The 13,916-nt window shown below is 38.1% G+C and overlaps 1 pseudogene across 1 annotated transcript; it reads left to right on the top strand.

Moving 5' to 3' along the window:
• Positions 1-223: 223 nt before the first annotated feature.
• LOC309867444 (peroxiredoxin-1 pseudogene) lies at positions 224-792 on the top strand (annotated as a pseudogene). The gene has a single exon. The product of its transcript is annotated as a peroxiredoxin-1 pseudogene (transcript).
• The last annotated feature ends 13,124 nt before the right edge of the window (positions 793-13,916 follow it).

Below are 13,916 nucleotides of genomic sequence, written 5' to 3'. Positions count from 1 at the left end.
GTCATGATCTCAGGGTCCTAGGATCAAGCCCCACATCGGGATCTCTGCTCAGCAAGGAGCCTGCTTCCTCCTCTCTCTCTGCCTGCCTCTCTGCCTACTTGTGATCTCTCTCTGTCAAATAAATAAATAAAATCTTAAAAAAAAAAAAAAAAGAAATATATAGACAGTGTCTTCCTCCTGACTGGTCTTTGAAGTGCTCTGTCGCAGAGGCGCCAATGGTAAGATGTCTTCAGGAAATGTTAAAATTGGGCAACCTGCCCCCAACTTCAAAGCCATGGTTGTTATGCCAGATGGCCAGTCCAAAGACATCAGCATATCTGACTACAAAGGAAACTATACAGTGTTCTTCTTTTACCCTCTTCATTTCACCTTTGTGTGCCCCCACAGAGATCATTGCTCTCAATGACAGGGCAGAAGAATATAAGAAACCCAACTGCCAAGTTGATTGGTGCTTCTGCGGATTCTCATTTCTACTGCCTGGCACAGATCAACACACTCAAGAAACAAGGAGGACTAGGACCCACGAACAGTCCCTTGGTATCAGACCCCAAGCATACCATCACTCAGGACTATCGAGTCTTAGACGGTGATGGAGACATCTTGTTCAGGGACCTCTTTACCACTGATGATAAATGTATCCTTCAGCAGTCACTGTGAATGTCGCCTAGGGGGCCAGTCTGTGGATGAGACTCTTAAGCCTTCCAGTTAACTGAGAAGCATGGGGAAGTGTGCCCTGCCGGCTGGAAGCCTGATGTCCGGAAAAGCAAAGAATATTTCTCCAAACAGAAGTGAGCACTGGGCCATTTTAGGGCCTGGCTGCAGAGGAAAGCCATGAAGACAGAGCTCTTTTATGCTATTGTGGTCATGCTTAAAACACACAACTTTAGACTCAGTGCAGATGTGGTATAGGACAGCCTTTCCTGCAGGGCCTGGGGAGGCCAGCTTTCTTCTTTCAGGGAGAATGGCCTGAGCTGTTCTATGTGGCAGGTCAACTGATATATGCTGTAGTGGGGCATCACTTGTGATCTTTTGTTGTTTCTATTAAACTTGAACTGAGGGAAAAAAAGAAAAGAAAGTATAGACAGATGAATTCTATATGGCTGTTTGACATCCTTTAAATTAAAATTTGCATGAATGCCTGTAGTCACAAACTTCTATAGGCTTGAGTGTGAAGAACAAACAAAAGATAGAAAAGGTCTAATTCCCAATGTTTGCTAAACTATTGTAGTTTCTTTAGTACATCCCAAATATCACATACCTTACAAAGTGTTCTTCACTATTTATATACATTGTTCCTTCATACAAAATAGAAATTCCTGTATCATAGTACACAAACTAGGTTATAAAAGCCTCAAACTTTTCAATTACTGTCAACAGACAGGATCCTACTGCCACAAACATGTAACAAATTTAAGTTGTGATCTCAGGTCATATTTTTTACTTAAAACTCAGATGTTGACTTAAGCACTTGAGTGGTTAGTGAACAAGGGAAATTGGAGGGGAAAGAATGAGGAGCTGAGGAGTTCAGTTTTGCCATATGGTACACTTAGGTGAAGATTTTCAGTAAGCAACTGAACATCCACATCTAAAGTTGAAAAATAGGTTGGCTAATGGTAAAGATTTGGGTTTCATTAACAAATGATAGAAACTGAAGTTAACGAAGTAGTGAAGATCATTCAGATGGGCTGTTGAGATGGATGATATAGAGTAATGTGAGAAAAAGGCTGGGGTGGGGGGAGCACCTTAAGGAAAAAAACCTCATTATTTAATGCTTAGCCAGAAAAAAACAAGAATTCCTTACAGAATGACAATTTAACAAAGGCTATTTTATATGAAAGTGCACCATATTATTGCCTTTCATTTGTGTTTATTTTCTCAGTCCTTGCAAATCATACACACTCACACACACAGAGTTCATAATTGTGGTTATAAGAATACCATAAGAGCAAAAAAATATTTGTGAAATATTTACTATATGCCAGGCGATGTGCTGTGTTTTGTGTACATTAAATCATTTTAATCTTCATAACAGCCTGTTCTAGTTTTTGTTGTTATTAGTAAGCCAAACCAAAACTTGGTGTTTTAAAGCAACAGCCATTTATTACATTTCATGATTAAGGAAATCAGGTTAAAATGTCAGATAGTGTTAGAACTGGTGATACTGATACTCCACATGGAGTCAGCCGAGGTCACTATGTGGCATTCAGTTGGGAGATGGACTGTTCTGAAGGGTGCCAGAGGCTTAACACACATGTCAGGTGCCTTGGCCGGAATGGCTGGGAAGCTTGAGTTCAGCAGGTACTGGTAACCAGAGCACCTACACATGGTATCTCCAACATGGCTGCCTCAGGGTAATCAAATTTTTTGTATGATTGGCTAAGGACTCTGAGAGAGAGATTTCCAAGAGCAAGAATTCAAAAGGGGATGAGCAAAAGTTGCAGAGCGTTAGATCCAGCCTCAAAAGTCCCAGAATCTCACTTCCTTTGCAGTCTATTCATTAAGAGCATCACAAAGGCCAACTCACGCTCAAAGAGATGAAAACTGGACTTCCCCTCTCAAAGGAAGGGGTGGCAACGTATTTATGGCCATCTTTAATCTATCACAGAGCCCTGGACGATAAATATGATTACCATTCTCTTTTCTAGTTGACAAAACCAGAATCCTCTGTGGTTAATAAATTGCCACAATTCCACTGCTGGTAAGTAGTTAAACCAGTAATTTAAAAATGGCAGTCCTAACTCCAGTGCTTTAGCCCTTACCTGTTGTTCTAGAAATGAATGATCATGTATCATATATTTCGGTTGTCAACAAGTAAATCTAAAACAAATGGTGAAACTAAGGAATCTCAGTGGGTTAAGTGTCTACCTTAGGTTCAGGTCATGACCCTAGGGTCCTGAGATCAAGCCCTGTGTCAAACTCCCTGCTCAGCATGGGGTCTACTTCTCCTTTTCCCCCTCCCTCTGCTCCTGCTTGTGTGCTATCTCTCGCTCTTTCTCGCTCTTTCACTCTCAAATACATAAATAAAATCTTTTTTAAAAATAGTGAAACTATAAAATCTTTGGTAATTTGAAAGTTGCAAAGTAAATTTTTAAAATATTTTTGTCTACAGAGCATTCATAGATTTAACATAGAATACAAGATGTACCAACATATAAACAGCCCTTAAGAAGTTTATACTTTAGTGGAGAGAATGAGGGTAACAACTTTAATATGAAATTATTAATACATATTGTGGCCCAATGGCTGTAGAATAGCTATGGCCATTCAGAGGTGGATAACAGTCTGATTTGCACTGATATTTTATATAAAATATATTCTCTGCCGTGACTACCCTTCCAATCCACCACACAGCTACATGACCACCGTTCAAGGTTCAGCCTTAAATATCACATTCTCCTGAGGGCCACCCTGTCTCCAAACTCTGTGCAAGCTCTCTGCCCTTTGCACCTCTATTATAAATTGTTTACATTTATCTCAGGATACTCACCTTACCCCACTTAATATTATAGTTATATTCGCACTTGTCTCATCTCTCCTCTGTTAACTGGACCATTTGTTTTATTCATCTCTGGCTCTTCTTTAGTACATAGCAAATAAAAAATAAATCAATAATTACTTATGAATTAATATCGAATTTTAATCTATTAAGGAAGTATTGAATATCTATTGAACATTTACTTTTTGGTTACTACACACCAGAAACTATGTACAGAAATGTTAATAAAACATGACCCATCACTTTACCAGAGTTGACAATGCAATTATCAGTTAGATCTAAATCTAAAACTAGAGTTCCGAGGATTCACACAGAACAGTTATTGGCAATTATGACAATGTCTTGAATCCAATTTTCCAATTTAAAGTGAGAATTACCCAACACAAATTTTAAACTTTCTTTCTTTTTTTTTTTTTTTACATTCAGAAACATTCAGAAAATCTCAAAAGAGGCAGTTATTATTTTTTGTCCAGTTAGGGGGAAAGCTCATTCAGAAAATCTCAAAACATACAAAAAATCTCAAAACAGGCAGTTACTATTTTTTGTCCATTTAGGGGGAAAGCTCTTCCCTCATCACCAAGCCATCTTATCTGCAATTTTTTTTTTTTAAGCCCAGGGCTGAAAATAAATGTTAACATTTGATTGATAACCTCAGAATATCCATAATCAATCAATATTCTTATTAACAAAAGTATATACTTAAATCCTATTTCACCAATCTTTTGGATTTATCATTAATATATTTTATCATTAACATGCTTTATAAATTTTAAAAATCTCTTCATCAAAACTTTTAGCATGATTAATGAAAATTAAATCATAATATTATCAATTCAGTATGATTTTGTCCATGAGGTTGTTTTTTTCTTTTCTCATTAAATTATCAATAATAATTTTCTAAAATATTCTACAATATTAGAATACTCTAAGATATCTAGAATATTCTAAAATATTCTAAAATAATTTTCTAAAAAGTGAGGACTAAAAATTCAGGAATGTTGCATGCCTTTTGCACATAATTCTTTTAGTGGGAATGATCAGCTCTAGTTTATCCTTTAAAAATCAGTTAGAACTCAAAGGGCCCTCCGTGAAGAACAATTCCACAAATTAAACTCACCTTTCAAGCAAAAAATCTTTTTTGTGGCCATTTCCCTAATCAGTGGACTTACTCACAGCTACTTCAAGCATCCTGCTTGCTCATATCAAAGTGAAACCTCAAGAAACTCAAGAACAAATTCAGCCAAAATAAAATATAAAATGATTATAGGGCTTAAAGAGATAATTTCCCAGAGATAGTTGAGTTTTAGCAAGGCAAACACTTCAGCCAAAACAAGCAATTTCTAATTGAGAATTTAAGCATACACTAGTAAGTGGAGATGATAATGGGTAATGAGGGGTTTCTTGGGTCTGTTGGAGTCTTGTTACACACAAAAATTCATGTTACATAAAAACATAAATTTGGTCAGAATATAAAATTAGAGAATAATCACTACCCTGCACAAATGGACACCATTCACTTTTCTTTCTATCTATAATGTATCTAATAACCTATCTCATTTGAAGAATGAGTTTTTAACCGTAAAGAATGCCTTATGTTTTATTTCCCTGGTAAACCTCTCATTAAAAGCTATGTGTACTCTAGGGGCACCTGGGTGGCTCAGTGGAGTAAAGCCTCTACCTCTGGCTCAGGTCATGATCTCAGAGTCCTGGGATCAAGCCCCACATCGGGTTCTCAGCTCAGTGGGGAACCTGCTTCCCCCTCCCCCTCTCTATCTGCCTTTCTGCCTACTTGTGATCTCTGTCAAATAAATAAATAAAATCTTAAAAAAAAAAAAAAACTTACCTGTACTCTAAATTATTTTAAAAGAGTACACATGGGGCACCTGGGTGGCTCAGTGGGTTAAAGCTCCTGCCTTTGGCTCTGGTCATGATCCCAGGCTCCTGGGATGGAGCCCCACATTGGTCTCTCTGCTCAATGGGGATCCTGCTCCACCCTGCCCCCCACCTGCCTCTCTGCCTACCTGTGATCTCTGCCTGTCAAATAAACAAATAAAATCTTTTTTAAAAAAGGGGTGCCTGGGTGGCTCAGTGGGTTAAAGCCTCTGCCGTCAGCTCAGGTCATGATCTCAAGATCCTGGGTTCGAGCCACGCATCAGGCTCTCTGCTCAGCGGGGAACCTGCTTCCTCCCTTCTCTCTCTCTGCCTGCCTCTCTGCCTACTTGTGATCTGTCAAATAAATAAATAAAATCTTTAAAAAAAAAAAAGAATTTATTTTTCATTGCAGAGCTAGTAATATAAGATGGCTTTTTTCCCTCTAAATAAAAAGAACTAGAAAAAGATTCACAAGACACAGGTAAATCACAATTTTTAATATTGCTTCATATTCTTCTGAGATCAAATAAGTTTTTTTTAAAAAAGACTAGAAATGATCCTATTCAAAGAAAGATTATAATTTCTCACCATTATAGTCAGGATGTAGTAATGCACACAGTCTGCAAAAAAATAAAGGTGGTATTATTTCTCCAGTTTAAGGGTCCATACAAAAATTGTATCAATTTTGCCCTTTTTAGGAAAAAAAAAAAAAAAGCTGCCTATAATAAGGAAACCTTACCATGATCAACAGAAACACCACACACCAAAAACTGTTAGTTGTGTATCAAAATCTATTTTCTCTTTAAGCCTAGACCCAGAACTAAACCGAATTTTCCAGCTCCTTTTCATAATAAAGTCCTAGGACTCTTTTTCTCCATAGAATATAATGCAATACATGCCTCTTGTGGACCTAAGTCTTGGGACCATGACTCTACACCTACCATGTTGTCTTTCTCCTTATTATCAGTTGAGATTTACAAAGAACCTTCCTCTACCATGCAGAGGATGGCAGCTCTAGGGGATGACAGGGCAACAGGGGAAAGAACCTGGATCTCTGAATAACTTCATAGAATAGAGCTGAGCCACTCAGTTAGAACTGTTATGTAAAAGAGAAATCAAGTTATATTTTATTTAGCTTACTGAATCATGGTTCTCTTTGTTATAGCACCCTACTCAAACCCTAACTTGTAGATACCAGTATTTCCTAATCATGGAAGCTATCTTAGAAATACCAGCATGAGTACTTTTATTCATTTTTTAAAAGTAATTTCTATGACTAACATGGAGCTTGAACTCATGACCCTAAGATCAAAAGTCACATGCTCTACTGACTGAGCCAGCCAGCTGCCCCAATTATTCTTGATCAACATAAGCCTGACTCTAACTGAGAGTGGCAAGGCATTCATATATTAAGTAAAAGCTAAAAGCCAACCACACTAATAGAACCCAAATATAGTAATAATACCTAAATTCAGTGGCATACAATTAAGTTTCATGATTTGACTTTATATAAAAACTTGAAACTTCTGCATTGCTTTAGGGTATAGTCCGGTGACCAAAAAAGTAAAGGCTTATTATAAAGTAACATTTGATTTTTTAAAATCATTTAAATAATTTTCAACAAGAAGATATTAATAACCAGTTTAGATTTCTGTTGTATCTTAGGATTTGTTTGATATATAGGTGAATTAATTCCAACCCAATTTATTATATTTCAGGAATTCCTGAAAAGATCACTTCCCAACTTCTCAAAGTAATCCTTGCTTATGCAAAAAGGCCTAGACTTCTTTTAATAGAATAAAATGTCTGATAAAGCATAGATAAGATTTGAGATAATCTTCTGAGGAGTAGGAAAAACAAACTGAATTTACATCTAGTTATAAGTGATTTCAGATGTTCTTTTAAAAATAGTATTTACTGAGGCATCTGGCAGGTTCTGTCGGTGGAGTGAGCAACTCTTGATCTTAGAGTTGTAAGTTCAAGCCCCACATTGGATTTTTCCCACATTTTATTTTCACTTAAAAATAAAATCTTTAGAGGAGAGTCAAGATGGTGGAGGAGTAGCAGACTGAGATGATATCAGGTCACAGGAGTTCAGCTAGATAGTTATCAAACCATTCCGAACACCTACAAGCCGAACGGGAGATCAAAGAGTAGAAGAACAGCAATTCTAGAAACAGAAAATTGACCACTTTTTGAAAGGTAGGATGTGTGAAGAAGTGACTCCAAAGCAATGGGAAGATAGACAGCAGGGGGAGGGGCTGGCTCCCAGCAGGCGGTTGAGCAATGGAGCACAAAATTTGAACTTTTAAAACTCTGCTCCACTGAGGGACATTGCTCCAGAGGCTAAGGGGTGGGTGGAGCCCTTGCGGGGACAGTGTGGTCTCGGGTCCCGCATGGTCACAGAAGGAACGGGGGTGTCTGAGTGCAGCAGAGCTCACGGTTATTAGAACAGGGAAGCTGGCTACAGAGACAGAGCCGAGGAGTGAGCTCTCAGCTCCGGTTTACCTTAAACTGTGATCTGTGGCACAGTTGGACCACTGCTTTTTGAGAAGGGACCCCACAAATGGCAGATCCAGGAAGACTCACTTTCCTTCTCTGGAAGTAGGAATCTGCTGGGTTTGGAGACTCCAAATGGGGCTGTGTGCCAGAGACAAAAACCCTCGGTCACAGACTGGGTGAGCTTGGATCATGGCCAGAGACCAGTGAGATGGGGGTGATTGAGCACTTTTCTCCAAGGGCACACTGAGGAGTGGGGCCCCAAGCTCTCAGCTCCTCCAGGCTGGAGACTAGGAGGCCACCATCGTCATTCCTGACCTCCAGAGCTCTACGGAAAGTGCTCAGGCAACAAAAGCTCTGAGAGTGAACCAAACGGAGCAGATTAATCAAGCCCAGTCCCTGGCCAGGTGGCGCAACTTCGCCTCTAGCAAAGACATTTGAGAATCACTACAACAGGCCCCTCCCCCAGAGGATCAGCCAAAACCAAGCTCACTGATCAAGGAGAATAGCAGAATTCCAGAGGAGGGAAAGCAAAGCATGGAATTCATGGCTTTCTCCCCATGATTATTTACTCAGGCAAAGTTAATTAAATTTTGTTAATTTTATTTTTTTCTTATTCTAATTTTTTTAACTTTTCCTCTTTCCTTTTTAAATATTTTTAGCTAGTTTATCTTAACAATACCTTTCTTTAAAAAAAAAACTCTTTTTAAACCTTCATTATTATAGTCATATTTTATCCTTCATTGTATATAACCTTATTTTTTGTATACATATAGAGTTTTTTCTTCTAAAAAATTTTTGGGATATAATTTCTTCTAATAGATCAAAATATACCCTAAATCTAGTGCAGAGCTTTGTTCTAGTCTCCAGACTGAGCAAATTCTCCCCACTTTCTTTTCTTTCTTTTTCCAACCAACTTATCCTACCAATTCCTTTTTTTTTAGAATTTTTAAAAAATTTTCCTCTTTATAGTCATATTCCATCCCTTCATTGTATTTACCCTTATTTTTGTATATATTAGTCCTTCTTTCTTTAAAAAATTTTGGGAGGTAGTTTCTTCTAAGAGACCAAAATACACCCAAAATCAAATGGGTGGCTCTGTTCTATTCACCACTTTAATATATACTTTTTAAAATTTCTTTTTAAACTTCTTTTTACCTACTTTCCTCTCCCCCCAAATTGGGGTCTCTTCTAATTTGGTTAGTGTACATTTTTCTGGGGTCTTTGCCACCTTTTTAGTATTTTATTCTCTCATTCATATATATATATATATATGTATATATATATATATATGATTTTATTTATTTATTTGACAGAGATCACAAGTAGGGAGAGAGGAAGGGAAGCAGGCTCCCTTGTTGAGCAGAGAACCCAATGCGGGGCTTGATCCCAGGATGCTGGGATCATGACTTAGGCCGAAGGCAGAGGCTTTAACCCACTGAGCCACCCAGGTGCCCCTCATTCATATATTCTTATCTGGATAAAATGACAAGGCAGAAAAACTCACCACAAAAAAGAGAAGAAGAGGCATTACCGAAGGCTAGGGACCTAATCAATACGGACATTGGTAATATGTCAGATCAGGAATTCAGAGGATGACTCTCAAGATGCTAGCTAGGCTCAAAAAAGACATGGAAGATATTACAGAAACCATGTCTGGAGAAATAAAAGCCCTTTCTGAAGAAATTAAAGAACTAAAATCTAACCAAGCTGAAATTAAAAAAGCTATTAATGAGGTGCAATAAAAAAATGGAGGCTCTTACTGCTAGGATAAATGAGGCAGAAGAGAGAATTAGTGATATAGAAGACCAAATGATGGAGAATAAAGAAGCTGAGCAAAAGAGGGACAAAAAACTAGTGGACCACAAGGAGAGAATTTGAGAGATAAGTGATACCATAAGACAAAACAATATTAGAATAATTTGGGATTCCAGAAGAAGAAAGAGAGAGAGAGGCAGAAGGTATATTGAAGCAAATTATTGTAGAGAATTTCCCTAATACGGCAAAGGGAACAAGCATCAAAATACAGGAGGTACAGAGAACCCCCCTCAAAATCCATAAGAATAGGTCCACACCCCGTCATCTAATAGTGAAACTTATAAGTCTTAGTAACAAAGAGAAAATCCTGAAAGCAGCCCGAACAAGAACATACAATGTAACATACAATGGTAAAAAGATTAGATTGGCAGCAGACTTATCCACAGAGACCTGGCAGGTCAGAAAGAACTGGCATGATATATTCAGAGCACTAAATGAGAAAAACATGCAGCCAATAATATTATATCCAACTAGGCTATCATTGAAAATAGAAGGAGATATAAGCTTCCAGGACAAACAAAAATTAAAAGAATTTATAAACACCAAACCAGCCCTACAGGAAATATTGAAAGGGGTCCTCTAAGTAAAGAAAGAGCCTAAAAGTAGTAGACCAGAAAGGAACAGAGACAATATTCAGTAACAGTCACCTTACAGGCAATACAAGGGCACTAAATTCATATCTCTCAATAGTTACCTTGAATGTAAATGGGCTAAATGCTCCCAATCAAATGACACAGGGTATCAGAATGGATGAAAAAATAAAACCCATCAATATGCTGTCTACAAGAAACTCATTTTAGACCCAAAGACACACCCAGATTTAAAGTGAGGGGGTGAAAAACAATTTACCATACTAATGGACATCAAAAGAAAGCTGGGGTGGCAATCCTTATATCAGATCAATTAGATTTTAAGCCAAGGACTATAATAAGAAATTAAGAAGGACATATATAATACTCAAAGGGTCTGTCCAAAAAAAGAAAGGACCAATACCCAACTTTTGTAGCAACATGGACGGGACTGGAAGAGATTATTATGCTGAGTGAAATAAGTCAAGCAGAGAGAGTCAATTATCATATGGTTTCACTTATTTGTGGAGCATAACAAATAGCATGGAGGACATGGGGAGTTAGAGAGGAGAAGGGAGTTGGGGGAAATTGGAAGGGGAGGTGAACCATGAGAGACTATGGACTCTGAAAAACAATCTGAGGGTTTTGAAGGGGTGGGGGGTGGGAGGTTGGGGTACTAGGTGGTGGGTATTATAAAGGGCACGAATTGCATGGAGCACTGGGTGTGGTGAAAAATAATGAATACTGTTATGCTGAAAATAAAAAATAAATTTAAAAAAAAAGGGTCTGTCCAACAAGAAGATCTAACAATTTTAAATATCTATGCCCCTAACATAGGACCAGTCAACTATATAAACCAGTTAATAACAAAATCAAAGAAACACATTGACAATAATGCAATAATAGTAGGCAACTTTAACACTGCCCCTCACTGAAATGGACAGATCATCCAAGGAAAAGATCAACAAGGAAATAAAGGCCTTAAATGACACACTGGACCAGATGGTCATCACAGATATATTCAGAAAATTCCATCCCAAAGCAACAGAATACACATTCTTCTCTACTGCACATGGAACATTCTCCAGAATAGATCACATCCTGAGTCACAAATTAGCTCTCAACTGGTACCAAAAGACTGGGATGATTCCCTGCATATTTTCAGACCACAATGCTCTGAAGCTAGAACTCAATCACAAGAGGAAAGTTGGAAAGAACTCAGATACATGGAAGCTAAAGAGCATCCTACTAAAGAATGAATGAGTCAACCAGGAAATTAAAGAAGAATTGAAAAAATTCATGAAAACAAATAATAATGAAAACATGGGTGTTCAAAATTGGTGGAACACAGCATAATCTCTTCCAGTCCCGTCCATGTTGCCACAAAAGTTGGGTATTCATCCTTTCTGATGGAGGCATAATACTCCATAGTATATATGGACCACATTTTCCTTATCCATTCATCCGTTGAAGGGCATCTTGGTTCTTTCCATAGTTTGGCAACCGTGGCCATTGCTGCTATAAACATTGGGGTACAGATGGCCCTTCTTTTTGCTACAACTGTATCTTTGGGGTAAATACCCAGGAGTGCAATTGCAGGGTCATAGGGAAGTTCTACTTTTAATTTCTTGAGGAATCTCCACAGTGTTCTCCAAAGAGGCTGCACCAACTTGCATTCCCACCAACAGTGTAAGAGGGTTCCCCTTTCTCCACATCCCCTCCAACACATGTTGTTTCCTGTCTTGTTAATTTTGGCCATTCTAACTGGTATAAGGTGATATCTCAATGTGGTTTTAATTTGAATCTCCCTGAGGGCTAGTGATGGTGAACATTTTTTCATGTGTCTGATAATCATTTGTATGTCTTCATTGGAGAAGTCTCTGTTCATATCTTATGCTAAGTGAAATAAGTCAAGCAGAGAGAATCAATTATCATATGGTTTCACTTATTTGTGGAGCATAACAAATAGCATGGAGGACATGGGGAGTTAGAGAGGAGAAGGGAGTTGGGGGAAATTGGAAGGGGAGGTGAATCATGAGAGACTATAGACTCTGAAAAACAATCTGAGGGGTTTGAAGTGGCAGGGGGATGGGAGGTTGGGGTACCAGGTGGTGGGTATTATTGAGGGCACAGATTGCATGGAGCACTGAGTGGGGTGAAAAAATAATGAATACTGTTATGCTGAAAATAAATAAATTTAACTTAAAAAAAAAATTGGTGGGACACAGCAAAGGCGGTCCTGAGAGGAAAATATATAGTGATACAAGCCTTTCTCAAAAAAAACAAGAAAAGTCTCAAATATACAACCTAACCCTAAACCTAAAGGAGCTGGAGAAAGAACAGCAAAGAAAGCCCATACCCAGCAGGAGAAGAGAAATAATAAAAATCAGAGCAGAAATCAATGAAATAGAAACCAAAAGAACAGTAGAACAAATCAATAAAACTAGGAGCTGGTTCTTTGAAAGAATTAATGAGATTGATAAACCCCTGGCCAGACTTATCAAAGAGAAAGGACCCAAATAAGTAAAACCATGAATGAAAGAGGAGAGATCACAACCAACACCAAAGAAATATAAACAATTATAAGAACATATTATGAGCAACTCTACGCCAGCAAATTTGACAAACTGGAAGAAATGGATGCATTCCTGGAGACATAAAAACTACCACAACTGGGGCACCTGGGTGGCTCAGTGGGTTGAAGCCTCTGCCTTCAGCTCAGGTCGTGATCTCAGGGTCTTGGGATCGAGCCCCACATCGGGCTCTCTGCTCAGCAGGGAATCTGCTTCCTCCTCTCTCTCTGCCTGCCTCTCTGCCTACTTGTCATCTCTGTCTGTCAAGTAAATAAATAAAATCTTAAAATAAATAAATAAATAAATAAATAAATAAATAAATAAACTACCACAACTGAACCGGGAAGAAATAGAGAACCTGAACAGACCCATAACCAGTAAGGAGATTGAAACAGTCATCAAAAATCTCCAAACAAACAAGAGCCCAGGGCCAGACGGCTTCCCAGGAAAATTGTACCAAACATTTAAAGAAGAATTAATACCTATTCTCCTGAAATGGTTCCAAAAAATAGAAATGGAAGGAAACCTGCCAAACTCATTTTATGAGGCTAGCATTACCTTGACCCCAAAACCAGACAAAGACCCCATCAAAAAAGAGAATAACAGACCAATATCCTTCATGAACACAGATGGGAAAAATCTTACCAAAATACTAGCCAATAGGATCCAACAGTTCATTAAAAGGATTATTCACCACAACCAAGTGGGATTTACTCCTGGGCTGCAAGGTTGGTTCAACATCCACAAATCAATCAATGTGATACAATACATTAATAAAAGAAAGAACAAGAACCATATGATACTCTCAGTAGATGCTGAAAAAGCATTTGACAAAGTACAGCATCCTTTCTTGATCAAAACCCTTCAAAGTGTAGGGATAGAGGGTACTCAATATCAGCAAAGCCATCTGTGAAACACCCACAGTGAGTATCATTCTCAATTGTGAAAAACTAAGAGTTTTTACACTAAGGTCAGAAATATAGTAGGGATGTCCTTTATCACCACTGCTATTCAACATAGTACTAGAAGTCCTAGCCTCAGCAATCAGACAACGAAAAGAAATTAAAGGCATCCAAATCAGCAAAGAAG

Source organism: Mustela nivalis (assembly GCF_964662115.1).
Source record: "Mustela nivalis genome assembly, chromosome: 6".
Lineage (NCBI taxonomy): Eukaryota > Metazoa > Chordata > Mammalia > Carnivora > Mustelidae > Mustela > Mustela nivalis.
Note: the sequence above shows the minus strand (reverse complement) of the source record. Positions and strands in the feature narration are given on the sequence as shown.